The following is a 14,725-nucleotide window of genomic DNA, read 5'->3' as shown; positions in this document are numbered from 1 at the left end:
TCTAACTGCAACCCCCACAAAAAGCAATGTACTTCAAAAAGTTCATAGTACATACAATGCCTCTTTCTGTGGTACATCAAAGCATTGTTTATCAAATATGTTTTAGCATCACTTGAAGTACTTCTTCAATGATTTTTTGTACTAAGACAAGTGTCTGACTAACAGATTGGATATAAACCATACCTAACTGTTCTCTGTGCAAATCTGACATACAGACAGACATAGAAATAGAACTTGTTTGTAACCCAGGGACTGCTTGTACATAATATGGTGTTCACACAACATCCAAATCACATAATGTCCTATTTGACAGGACTAATCACAGGCATTAATCAATGCATGACGTACTTGGTGCACATGGAGAGGTGCTTGTTTTAGGAACAGTTTAATAATTTAAGCTTCTCAAAGTAACCACTGTCTTGGGAATAATCCAGGTACAGAAGTTTGGAGTGTCTTATCCTCCTTAGCTCAGCTCTAGTGGCATGATACACAGGGAGTTGTCTTGTTAACCAAGAAACGTGGTGCCTTTCCAGTGGTTGAAATCTAACTGCATAGGAGGAACAAACCCACTGAAAGGTCAGCTACAAGACAGTTCTGACTCCATGACAATGGTTTGGAGTTGAGTTTATCCTCTTAAGTAAAAAGAATTCTAGGCAGCTAAAACACGAAATAGATGTGCATTTTTAACCATTTGCATACCATTTAGCCCCACACAAAGTTAAGTGATTACAGGCAGCATGGAAAAAAAAAAAAAAAGAAACAGCTTGTGGAGACAGTCCTTACCCATGGCCTATCCAGTTCAGAAATCCTGTCCTCTAATACACAGAGAGCTCTGGTGGCCTAGTGGTAAAAAGTTGTGCTGCAATTCCAAAGGCACATAGTTTGAGTCCACCAGCTGCTCCGTGGAAGAAGCATAGGCAGTCTCTTTCTGTGCAGTTGTCTGCCTCTGAAAACCCACTTGAGTATCAGCTATGAGTTGGTTCCAACTCAACAACACACACAACAAATGTACAATGGCAAAGGAGAAGCAAATGTCAGCTGAAGCTTAACCTCACCTGGCCCAAGATGGGCCCTTGGCCCCAAACTCAATATGTGTATCTGACAGAAAGCATAAACCTGTTTCACATCTCTGGTAAACATCTATTTCCAGATGTGCTGTTTTCATTACAAACCCATAAAATTTGAAGTTCTCGGCAGAATGCTTTGGAGCTATTTACAAATTCAGCAGGTCACAGCCAAGAAAGACTGAATTTCGCATGAGGCTGCAATCCCTATAATCACTAGAGTTGAAGATTTGGCCCCTCTCAGTCCTTGGACAAGAAGGCTCCTGGTATATAACATCATTAGGTCTCAACAGGCCCATGACCTACATAGGAATAACCGCAGTTGCTTCCTCTTCTCTGCCTCCAAGGGACTTAGAAAGACCTATATGATTAGGTTATCACGAAGGCTTTCATACAAGATCTCCCCTCTGAATTGTTCTTGTTCAGAGACAACTGTTGCTTATTTCAGAGTCAGGAGTCAATCAGCAATGGTCATTTTGCATAATAAATCTTGCTAGAAAATTCCAGACATATTCCTTGTGGCCTAAACTGTAACTGTTCTTTAGTTTTAGAAAAGAAGACATACCTTTTTTAAGATACAGTGTTAGAAGGTTGGCAGAGTGTTTACTAAAATTGGTTCATTTTGTCACTATAATAACCCCATGAAGTGGGTGAGGCAAGTTCTAATATCCTTATTATGGATGGAGCCTCTAAGGCCCATAGAGACTAACTGTCTAAAACAAGATTCACAGCTAACACAGAGTAGCTGGGCCTGGAGCCCGCAGCGTCAGCCTTCCTGCACAACACTGCCTCCTTTTCAGCAGTGCCAGAAGAAAACAAGCCCATGTTACATACATTGCAAGGCAGGGCCTAAGAACCTTTTCCCAAGTGAAAAGAGAAAGCACAGTGTGTCCCTGAACTTGGCTCTTTCTCCCTATGAGCTTGAATTAAATGCTTCCATAAATAAATATTATTGATTCTCTGTTATACACCAAACTCTGAGGTCCTTTTTTGGCCTCTTCAAGCTTATAGTCTAAACAGACATAAAAACACATGGCTCTCACATGAAGCTATTTAAAGTGCCTTAAAATAGACAGGAGTCTAGAGGAGTGAGCCCAGCTTTGCCAATTAAATGCTAACGGCCTCATGCCCTCGCACTCGGCTAGCTTTTCAAGGGCATCCAAAAATAGCTTGATCCATTTAAAGGAGCTGGTTCTAAAATGAAGAAGTAAAATGGCAAAGATCAAGATCAAATGATACTCTACTTAATTAAGTAGCTACATAAATGCAACTTGCCAAACTAGTTAGTCAGAACTCAGTTCCGAAGGAATTGCATACTGCTCAATGTAATGAAGGATGAAGGTGAATGTTATTATGCTGGAGACGTTGCGGTACGATAAAAAGGCAGATGATCGAGCATCTGAACAGCCCTGCAAAGGCAAAGGACCTGCAAAGGAGCAGGTCACTCCTGTGGTGGTGTAACAAGTCCTTTCTGCAGTTGAGCCCCTTCCCTTTGCTCCCTACATTCTGTCCAATGGGATCTTGCTAAGTCTCATGGCTTTAAATACCATGTGTTGTCCAATAACTGCATCTGTATGTAGATAATTTTTCTCCCTGGCCTTGTCCTCAGAATGTACAACATGCCCTTAGTTTGTTCATTTACTTGTAGATCCACATTACAATTTGGCATTTCTCTTCAGATACTTAGTAATTGTTTCCAAATTTAGCACATCCAAGATACACCTCCAGTTTCCCCAACTCCTTAAGCATTACTACCCCCAAATTTCTCCCGTCTCCATAAATGGATTCGGAATCAATCCTCCTACTTGTTCAAATCCTAAGGTTCTTCCTTGTTTTTCTTCCCCAAATCCTCCAAAACAGATCTCAAACTGATCTGTTCCTCCCCACTCCATGGCTGTAACACTGAGCTTGTTATTTCCAAGTTGAGCTTTTGAAGGACCATCCTAACTGTTACTTGCTTCTCTCCTGTTGCTTTCTGTTCTCTTTTCTTCCCCATCTGTTCTCCACACAATAGCCAGAGTGCCGTTGTAAACACAAAATCACATCTTGTCGCCGCCTCATTCACTCCAAATGCAGCCTAAGCTCCTTGCCATGACCTCTTTTTCATTTGTCTCCAGCCCCTCATTGCGTTGTTCACCATGCTCTGGTCATATTAACATCCCCTTTGTTCTGGAAACAAAACAAGCTTGTTCTGGTCTCAAGATCCCTGATCTCCACGTGGGTGGCTCCCGCTCATCCCACACATCTTCATTCAAAAAAGAAAAAACCTTCCTTGGAGAGCAGCTCCATTCATACCTTACCATCCTTACATCTTTCCACAACCTGACATTTCAGTGTTCATTTGTCTTCCGCTAGTGGTCTCTCTCAATAGAATGTTAACTCCACGTTCATAGTTGCATTTTTTTATTGCTAGCACAATGTCTTGCTTAATAGCTGGAATGAATTAGTAGAATGACCTCAGAGAGAAATGACATTTGACCTGAATCTTGAAGGATAAGCAGGACATCAAAGAAGGCTAGATTATTTAGGAAGAATACTGACTATGCTATCAATAAACAGGTGATGGGCTGAGATGGACAGGAGGCTGAGGCAAAGGGTGGGTGCAGTGAGAACCCCTCACCTCCAAGGCAGTGAGGGCAGTAGGAAGACCACTGGGATCAGCTTCTAAAGACCTGTGATGGGGTTGCCTTTCCTGCACCGCCTTCTCGGCAGAGTCATCAATCCCCTTTGCAGAGAAGCTAATTGCCTTGCCCAAGGACCCCATCAAGTCACCACTCGGTGTCCTGCCAACATATTAAGGAAGCATTCATTCAGAGAGAATGCTGAGGAGGTCTCTGTGCCTCAGTCCCTAGAGGATTGATGGCTGCACGGAGCTGGCTTAATGAAAGGATAGGGCACTAAGTGCAGCCTGGCTGTCAAGTGAGCACACAAGGTGAACCTCGGTGACAAATTAGGCACAGTTGGTTGATGAGACTGGGCGTGAGCCTGCACAGAGCTGCCTTGCCTCAGAAACGAGCAGACCGGTGCCCTCCAAGCTGTCTGTACTGGAGAAGAGCCAAAGGGAAGAGACTCGCATACAAACAACTCTTTGGCCATAGGAATAACTACATAATAATAATAACAACAACGTATTTCTGGGTAACACAAAGGTTTTGCTCTTAGCTACCAATCTAAATGGTAGCTCTCTGAACCCACCCAGCAGCACCATGGAAGAAAAGGCCCGGCAGTCTTCTTCCACAGAGATTACAGCCACGAAAGCCTGGGGAACAATCTAACCCATAGGCACAGCAGGAGCCAGGACCAACTCAACAGCCATGAGGGTCTAATAAATAATAACAGCCCCGTGTATGAAACAAAAATACTCTGCTAAATGCTTTATAAGGATTATTACATATCAACAACCCTATTTTAGCTGTTCCGCCCCCCCACCCCTTGGATTCATAATGCCTCTGGAAGCAGTGCTCAGCAAATGATGTCTTGTATTGGACAAGTCTCCTGTCAAGGACATCTTGAAAGTACTAAAAAGTGAAGATGTCCATTTAAAGAATAAGCTGTGCCTAGCCCAAGCCATGGTATTTTCAACTGTTTCATATGCATGTGGAAGTTGGACAGTGAATAAGGAAGATCCAAGAAGAATTTGTCTTTGAATTGTGGCATTGATGAAGAGTATTGAACATGGCAGAGACTGCCAAAAGAACAAACAAATCTGTCTTCGAGGTAAAAATGTGAGACTTTGCTTTGTAGACTCTGGGCATGTTGCTGGGGAGGGAGCCAGTCCTTGTGAGGAAACATCAAGATCAAGAGGATCAGCGGAGACCTTCCAGGACATGATGCCACAGTGCTTGCTGCAGTGCCCTTGAGCACAATAGAGATGGTGTGTTTGGCTCAGAAACAGGCACGGTTTCCGTCTGTTGTATCCAAGGCTGCTGTGAGTCAAAGTTGATTCAATGACACTTAACAACAACCGCAACATGTGAGTCTCTTTTCGCAAAGGAGAAAACAGACGAGATATATGGCACCCCTCAGTGTTAAGTAGGAGATCTGAGGGTGCTTTAAACTAGAAAATGGGTCTTTCAGAGCCTCCAGGAGAGAAATACAATAGCAAAGGAAGATGTCCTTCAAAACAACTGTTAGCCCATCACCATGGAGTTTGCATCAAGATCATCTGTTTTAACTAGTGATGTCAGGCTCTGCGTCTGTGCTGTCTCTGTGTCTGCCCCACAGTGTGACCAAACTGGAAATCTAAACTGATATTACCTCATTTACTGTTAAGGAAACATAACATGAGATAGGGCAATCTGCTCCAAAATACACAAGGCCATTGCTATGCACTCAATAAAGTGAATGCTTCAGAACCTACCTCACTGACAAAGTGTGAGTGGGCATGAGAAACAGACACCAGTCTAGCTGGTAGTTGGCTTGTGTGGTCAGAATTCTTTGTTTCCCCCCACCCCCCCCTCAAAGTATCACCCTTTGGTACTCTGTCCTTGATTCAATCAAACGCTAACCCAAGTATTGTCGTGAAGGGTCTTCAAAGATAGCATTAAAGGCTGTTCGCAACTGATCATAGCATCCTGGGTGGTACCAGTGATTACTGCACATAGTTATTGACCAGAAATTTGGATGTTCAACTCCACCTCTGAAGAAAAGTCTGGTAATCTACTTGTGAGAAACAAAGCCTTGAGGTCCCTGCGGGGCACAGCTCTATTCTGACACACGAGACGTCCCATGAGTTGGAATCAAGTCAGCTGCAACTCTCTGGTGACATAGTCCATAAAGAGTTACACTGATAAAGGCAGGACCTCTCTTTGGTTCAAGCCCACCAGCAGCTTGATGGCAGATAGATGGGCATTCTCCTCCCTGGTGATTTATAGTCTTCAAAAACCCACCAGAAGGTCAGCTCTGAGATGGTTTTTACTCCAACAGCAACAAGTTTTGGGCATTGAGATCCATTAGCCATTATATGTTTGATAATTACCATAGTTGGAACAACACATGCATTACAAAGAGAATGGCAGAAAAGAAGCAAGCAGGAAATGCCTATCAGTGCATGACTGGTAATCTATGAGTTCTGTAAACTTTCCCTAAAGTAGTTGTTGTTGTTGTTATGTGCCATTGAGTTGTCTGTGACTCATAGCAACCCTGAGTACAACAGCCCTAAACCCTGCTCTGTCCCATGCCAGCCAATCTCACTATCTCTGACACACCTAGCGCCATTACCTCAGTCACTAAATCAATCCACCTCATAGAGGGTCTTTCCTGCACTGACCCTCCACCTTCCCAAGCATTACATCCTTCTTAACAGTAGGCAAATATATTGTTGTGTACCTTCGGAACCGACCCATAGCTGATCCTCCAGCAGGTGTTTAGAGGCCATTAATCTCATGGGAGGAGATTGTCCATCTTTCTCCCACAAGGCAAATATACAGAAACCATAAATAATTAGTAGTTACCAGAAGCTGGAGGGAGGAGAAAGAGGATATTTTTTTCTAAAACGCATTGTAAGTAACTGTGATGAAACACGTGTTTTTCCTAGAATGCAAATGTAAATTTACATTATAAGTAAACTGATTAAACAGCTTGGAAGAAAAAAAAGTAAAAATGGGTGCAGAACTTGAAGAATGTAATTGGTGTCAATGAAGTGCACATGTAGAAATTGATTACTCTATGTACTGTTGTCATAGATTAAATTTTATCCACCCCTCAAAAAACACATAGATGCATGGATTATAATAATATAATATAATATGATTACTATAATAATTAGAATAGAATATATAATATAAATGCTATGTTATACTCTCCCATGATCTGATAAATAGTTGCAAAAGGATTAAGGCAAAATGCAACACTCCTTGAGCTCATGCTGTTGTTGCGTACTGTCAAGTTGGGATCAACCCATAGCTGACCCTCCAGCTGGTTTTCAATGGCAGTAAATCACGTCAGTTTTTACATTGGTGACATATCTGCAGGTTGGAATGTCTTTGCCTCCTGATACTCTTAACAGCTTAGATATGTTTATGTTTACTTGTCTATCACCTGCTTTTTTTGTGTGAAATCTGTCAGATACGGGAATAAAACTGAACTTCCAAATAAGGCAGACTAGTAAGAAAGATTGTCCATACACTTCCAAAATAACAGGCCTTCAAGAACTCTGTGAACAATAGAGCACATGTAGACTATTAGAACACTGGAAGCTGAGACCTTATATTAAGAAACCCAAAATGGGAAAGAATTGTTGCAAACAGCCATTAATAATTGGAATGTGGAATGTGTGAAGTATTAATGTAAGAAAATTGGACATTTTTTAAAAAGAAATTGTTGTTGTTGTTATGTGCCATTGAGTCATCTGTGACCCATAGCAACCCTATGTATGCAGCTCTGAAGGCTGCCATGTCCTGAGCCAGTTTCACTAATTCCAACACACCAACCCCCATTGTCCCATTTACTGTATCAATCCATCTCCTCTGGAGTCTTCCTCTCCTGCATTGTCACTCCACCTTTCTGAGCATTATGTCCTTCTCTAAGGACCGATTTCTCCTGGCCACATGCTCAAAGTATGTGAGATGGAGCTTCAAAATCGTAGCCTCCAAAGAGAAACTTGTTTTCACCCTCTCCAACACAGACTTATTTGTTTTCTTGGCATGTGTTCAGGACTTCTCCAGCACTATAACTCGAAGGCGTTATTTCTTCTTCTGTCATCCTTACTCATTATCCAGCTCTCTGATGCATAGCAAGTAATTGCGAAGACCATAATCTCTAGACTGACATCCTTGCTTTTCAGCACTCTGGCGAGGTCCCTGACAGCAGATTTTCCCATTGAAATCCATCGATGATTTCCTGACTGCTGGTGTTAAGAGTATTGATTGTGGAGCTGAGAAATAAAATGCATAAATATTGCCATCCTATGCATTAGGGAGCTGAGATGAATTGTTTTGGACCATTTTGAATGTAACAATCTTCTGATCTACTACTCTGGGGATGAAAAAGTGAGGGAAAAGGGATTGCATTCATAGTAAAAAAGATCACTTCTAGATCCATCCTGAAATACAATGTTATAAGTGACTGGATACTCCATACACATGTAAGGAAGACCTTTCAATATCACTATCATTCAAATATATGTACCAAACTAAAGCCAAGAAGGAGGAAATAGAGTTCTGTTAAAGTTTGAGTCTGAAATTGATCAAATATGCAATTAAAGATCCATTAATAATTGGTGAGTGCAATGAAAAAGTTAGGATTAAGAAAAAAGGACCAGTATTTGGAAAAATATTAACTTGGTGACAGAAATTAGGCTGGAGATTAAATGACTGAATTTTATACAATCAATGATTTATTTATTACAAATAACTTTTATAAAAAAAAAAACAAAACACAAACAGTGACTACACAGATGGACCTCACCTAGCACAGGAATCAGATTGATTACATCTATGGAAAGAATGGAGGAGAAGTTCAAGATCAGCTGTGAAAACTAGGCCAGATACTAACTATTGAACAGACAGCTAGTCATGTGCAAGTTTAAATTGAAGCTAAAGAAATGAAAATAAATCCATCAGAACCAAAATATGACCTTGAATCAATCCCATTCACTTTAAAAAATCATCTCAGGGAACGAACATTTTTGAGGCCTTGAACACTAATGTATGAAGACGAGATGAGCTGTGAGATGACATCAAGAATATCATCCATGAAAAAAGCAAAAGGTCATTTCAGAGACAGGAGGAAGAAAAAGCCGATATGGATGTCAGAAGAGATTCTGAATATTGCACTAGAACACCGAGGAGCCAACACAAAGAGAAAAAATCAGGAAATTAAAGAGCTGAACAGAAGATTTCAAAGGGCAACTCAGGAAGACAAAGCAAAGTATTATAATGAAGTGTTCAAAAACCTAGAGACAGAATTTTTTGAAGTTGGTGTTTCACATACTTGGGGCATGTTGCCAAGAGGGACCAGTCCTTGGTGAAGGACATCATGCTTGGAAGGGTGGAGGCTCAGTGTCGGAGAGGAAGACTCTGGATGATCCGGAATGACAGTGACTGGTAATGGAGGTAGCTGTATCAGAGACAGTGACATTGGCTCAGGACAGAGCAGGGTTCAGGGCTATTGTTTATAGGGTCGCTATGAGTCATGGTTGATTCACTGGCACATAACAACAACAACATGATATAACAAAATGATAAGAGAGCAGCACAAACCAATGGAGTTCTTCCACTCTAGTGGTAATTGTGGAGTCAATTCTGAAGTATGGTGGCCTCGTATGTATCAGACTAGAGTTGAGCTCACAGGTGAGCCTTCAGAATTTTCAGAAGCTGTAAATCACACGGGAAGAGATTGCCCATCATCTCCCCCAAGGAGCAGCTGGTGGATTCAAGCTGCCTGTCCAGGTTAACCACGTAACTCCTTACCCACTGGGTCACCAGGGCTCCCTTTAGAATGGTTGTTGTTGTTGTTGTTATGTGCCATCGAGTCATTTGCGACTCATAGCGACCTTATGTACAACAGCCCTAAACCCTGCTCTATCCTGTGCTAATCACATTGCCTCTGACACACCCATCCCAATTACCCCAGTCACTGAATCAATCCACCTCATAAAGTGTCTTCCCCTCCTGCGCTGTCCCTCCACCCTCCCAAGCATGATATGTCCCTCTCCAAAGACCTGTCTCTCCTTACAACGTGTCCAAAGTATGTCAGACGAAGCCCCAGAATCCTTGCCTCCAAGGAGTAGCCTGGTTTAACCCTCTCTAGGATGAATCTGTTTGTTTTCTTGGCAGTCCAAGGTACATTCAATACTCTTCTCCAGTACCACAGCTCAAAGGCGTCAATTCTCCTTCTATCCTCCCTAGTCATTGTCCAACTCTCTGATGCATAACAAGTGATTGCAAAGACCATGGCCTGTATTAGGTGCACCTTAGTCTCCAGAGAGACACTGTTGCTCTTGAGTACTTTAGAGAGGTCCCTAACCGCAGACTTTCCCATCGCAATTTGTTTTTTTATTTCCTGGCTGCTGGTGCCAAGAGTGTTGACCATGGAGCCAAGCAAACTGAAGCTGTGAACAATCTCAATCTCTTCGCCATCCATCCTGATGCTACCAATTGGTCCAGTGTTGAGAATCTTTGTCTCCTTAACATTGAGCCTCAGTCCATACTGAGGCTGATTTTTCGGAAGTAGGTCTCCAGTCTTTTCTTCCGAGGCACCTCCATGAAGCCAATTCTCAAAATTTTTGGTTAACATGCATGACCACTCAATAAGAGGTTAGAGCTTTGATTCTACCCAGATTTGACTTGAAAGCAAGTCCTGGAGATCTAGGTTAGATGAGCTGTCACGCATGTTAACCATTACCTCAAGGGCTAATGGCTCAGAAGCTTAAACAAAACAAATAAATGAAAGCAACTGCAAAAAAAGCCTTAAACAGCCATCAAGTCAGTCCTGATGTTAAAGACTCTTCATTACGTTGCTGAGGATGCAAAATCCAACAGAGTGAGCATGTCTATATTTCTCCTGCAGAGCAGCCAGTAGATTCATGTCTTGGGACGGGTGGCCTTTGAGTTAGCAGTGCCACTCCATAACAGACTACACCACCAGTGTTCCATATGCGTGAATGTCTGGTTAAAAGAAAAGTTTAGCTCTTTCCAGGCTGCGCGGTGCGATGGGCATCTCCCGGGACAACTGGCACAAGCCCGCAAAACCAGGGGCAAGAGAAAGCCCTACCACAAGAAGCGAAAGTATAAGCTGGGAAGCCCGGCTGCCAACACTAAGATTGGCCCCCGCTGTATACACACAGTTAGTGTGAGAGGAGGCAACAAGAAGTACCGTGCCCTAAGACTGGATGTGGGGAACTTCTCCTGGGGCTCTGAATGTTGTACTCGCAAAACAGGGATAATTGATGTTGTCTACAATGCCTCCAGTAATGAACTGGTCCGAATCAAGACCCTAGTGAAGAACTGCATCGTGCTTATTGACAGTACACCGCACCGCCAGTGGTATGAGTCCCACTATGTGCTACCCCTGGGTCGCAAGAAGGGGGCTAAGCTGACTCCTGAGGAGGAAGAGATTTTAAACAAAAAGCGATCAAAGGAAATTCAGAAAAAATACAATGAAAGGAAAAAGAATGCAAAAAAATCAGCAGTCTTCTAGAGGAGCAGTTCCAACAGGGCAAGCTTCTTGCATGTATTGCTTTCCGGCCAGGCCAGTGTGGCCGTGCAGATGGTTATGTGCTAGAAGGCAAGGAGCTGGAATTCTACCTGAGGAAAATCAAGGCACAGAAAGGCAAATAAATCTCCCTCCCATTTGAGCACATGTATTAAAGGTGTTTATTCTAAAAAGAAAGAAAGGAAGGGAGGGAGGGAGGGAGGGAGGAAGGAAGGAAGGAAGGAAGGAAGGAAGGAAGGAAGGAAGGAAGGAAGGAAGAAAGAGAAAATAGAACAGTTTAGAGGAAACTGGGGCATCTAGGAGTGGGCTGTAAATCCCTAATGTACGTGTGGAAGGGGTCATTGTTGATAGGTGCTGTCGAGCCAAGTATGACCCATAACAACCCTGTACAACCCTGTGAACAGCCGACCTGAACCCTGCCCTATCCTGTGCCAACTCTGATACACCATTGCTGAAGTCACCATGTCAATCCACCCCATTGGGGGGGTCTTCCTCTTCTTTGCTGTTCCTCCATCTTTCCAAACATGATGTCCCTTTCCAAGTTGGACAATGACCAAGGAGGATAGAAGGAGAATTGATGCCTTTGAGCTGTGGTACTGGAGAAGAGTATTGAGGGTACCATGGACTGCTAGGAAAACAAACAGATTCGTCCTGGAAAGGGTTAAACCGGGTTCCTCCTTGGAGGCAAGGATTCTGAGGCTCCATCTAACATACTTTAGACATGTTGTAAGGAGAGACCGGTCCTTGGAGAAGGACATCATGCGTGGGAGGGTGGAGGGGAAGGTCCTCTATGAGGTGGATTGATTCAGTGACTGGGGTAATCAGGATGGGTGTGTCAGAGACAGTGTGATTGGCACAGGACAGAGCAGAGTTTAGGGCTGTTGTACATAGGGTCGCTATGAGTCGCAAATGACTCGATGGCACATAACAACAACAACAACTACATGTCTAACGTATGAAAGATAGAAAAGAAGAAGAAAGGAGGCAAGCAGGAAAGGCAGGTGTCAACGAGACCAGAGCAACAAGGGCCCTCCGGACGTTTCTCACTGTTGGAACTTTGGGTGCAATGAGCTGCGGATAGAGACGATGCACCAGCAATGCAGACAGGACCGGTTGGTGAGTTGTCTCGGGCAATTTATCCAAGTGTGGATTGCATCTTGTGTTTCAGGGAGCCACTGAGAGGAGCTCCTAGCAGGAAGCCTAAACGTTCTGGCACCCTTACAGACATTGAAGTATTGATCACAGCAGATTTCTGGCAGAAGCAGCAGTTACCTTTTCTTCCCTTCATGGTCCTCTGGAATTTATATTTTTAGAATTACATTTTCAGCTCCTCCCATCACAAGGGCCCACCTCCCTTGACATCTCTGTCACTCTCACTTTTAAATCATTCACTTTTTTAAATGTCCTCATTTTTTTAAAAAATCTAATTTTAAAAGCCCCTTACAAAATACTGAACAACAACAACAACAAAAAACAGGTTGTATTTTCATCTTAATCTACATCATTCTTAACATTTACTTAATATAAATACGTTACCTCTACTCTTCACATTTCTTATTGTTCAGTTTGTTCTTGTGTTGTTCTCAAGGGCTGTGTTTTAAGACAGGAAGTAATAATAGTAACAATAATAAATATATTGCTATTTTTCAAAAAGATTTCCTTACACCCCCTGGATCTCATTAAATTTCCTTCTCTTTGCACTTCCTTTTATGCACAAATAACTCACAAAGTAAATTTGCTGCGTTAACTGCTAGTGCATCAGGCAGAGCACAGTAATTCTTATCGCTCACAAGAATATTGTTTCAGCCCAGGCAGCTTGACCCAGAGGGGACTGATCTTCACTGTCATGTGAATTTGGTTAGGAGTGCTGGCTTTCGTAGATACGCAGCCCCTGGGTTGCTCCATCCTCTAGCCCCACTATCCCTTCTGAAACTTAGCACCCCTCTCTGATAGACTTTTGTCAACTGATATCCTTCTCTCCATGAACTTCAATAAGCTAGCAGTGAACTTGTGAGCTGAAAACACATTTTGCATTAAAAATTAGATTCACAGCAGGCAGTGTGCCTGGGGACCACATGTCTAGGAAAGTAGTCATTTTTAACTAAGGATATTCCAAGCCCTGCTACAACAGGGCTGCTGTACTGTGAAGCCACAAGCGCGAGCCTGCTGGAAGCTGAATTACTGTAGCGTATGTTGCTAATTAACCTTGTCAACTAAGTTTCAGAACAACTCCAGCAGAACATATACACCCTCTTCTTGGGCTCTATTATTGGGGCCTCTGGATCCCATTATATTCTGCTTGTAACTGATGTTACCATCACTGCCCCTCTGCAGCACTCGCTGATTGCTTACGGTGCTTGCCCCTCGTTGCATTTACTAGCTTCTCATTATACTATAGGGAGCTCTGATGGCCAAGTTGTAAAAAGCTCCACTGCAATACCAAAGGCATGCAGATCAAATCTACCAGCTGCTCTTTGGGGGGGAGGTTGAGTAATCTCCTCCCATGAGATTTACTGCCTCTGGAAGCTCGCTGGATGGTCAGCTATGGATCAGTTCTGGCTCATAGACACAGGCCAATAATTATACTTTAGGGAGCTCTGGTGGCTTAGTGAGTAAGGAGTTGCACAGCAGACTCAAGGGTTTGCAGTTCAAATTCACCAGATGCTCCACAGGAGAAAAATGAGCAGTCTCCTGCGAGATTTACAGTCTGAAAACCCACTGGAGGGTCAACTCTATGTTGGTTCCTACTAACAGTACATAACAACAAGAGCTGTACTATAGAGAGTCCTGGCGATGTACTCTGTGGAGAATGACATTGCTAATTCAAAGACAGCACCTCTCTGGTGGGCCAAATCCACTAGCAGCTTCATGGGAGAAAGATGGGCAATCTCTTCCCATGCAATGGACAGCCTTCTGAAAACCCACCAAAGGGAGTTGGTTCCTAATCAATGTCAATGAGAGAGAATTAGACCGTAATACTTTACTGGTGGTGGTGGTGGTGTTTGGTGCCCTTGTTTTGTCTGGCTCACAACAACTCTGCGTCCATCAGACTGCAACCCTACCTGGTCCTGTACCATCTGCTTAAACTCACCAAATGCATCGTTGTGTCAACCAGCCCAAGGATTGCATCATCCAGCACTCTACCAGACAATGTCCAGCTGCTATTCACAGGGCTTCAAAGGGCCTATTATTTCAGCCATGGCTGGCCAGTCCTGTTTCCTAGTCTGTCTTATTCCAGAAGCTCTGGTGAGATCTGTCCACCATGGGTGACCCTGCTAGCACTTAAACTACTACTAGTGGCATCACTTCCAGCATCACAGCAACACACAAGTCAAATATGACAAACAAGCAGGGTGTATCCCCAACACCCTGAAATAGTGTCTGGTAACCAGTTGTTGTCAAGTCAGTTCCGACCCATAATGGCCCCATATGGAGTCAGAGTACAATTGTACTCCACAAGGGCTTCAGTGAAGTAGAGGTTACCTGGGGCACTAGATCACCAGACC

At 43.1% G+C, this 14,725-nt stretch overlaps 1 pseudogene; it reads left to right on the top strand.

Moving 5' to 3' along the window:
* Window positions 1-10,716: 10,716 nt before the first annotated feature.
* LOC102875420 lies at window positions 10,717-11,344 on the top strand (annotated as a pseudogene).
* Window positions 11,345-14,725: the final 3,381 nt, after the last annotated feature.

The sequence above is a fragment of the Elephantulus edwardii genome, unplaced genomic scaffold (genome assembly GCF_000299155.1).
Source record: "Elephantulus edwardii isolate Elephantulus edwardi_28Jun2011 unplaced genomic scaffold, EleEdw1.0 scaffold00108, whole genome shotgun sequence".
NCBI lineage: Eukaryota > Metazoa > Chordata > Mammalia > Macroscelidea > Macroscelididae > Elephantulus > Elephantulus edwardii.
Note: the sequence above shows the minus strand (reverse complement) of the source record. Positions and strands in the feature narration are given on the sequence as shown.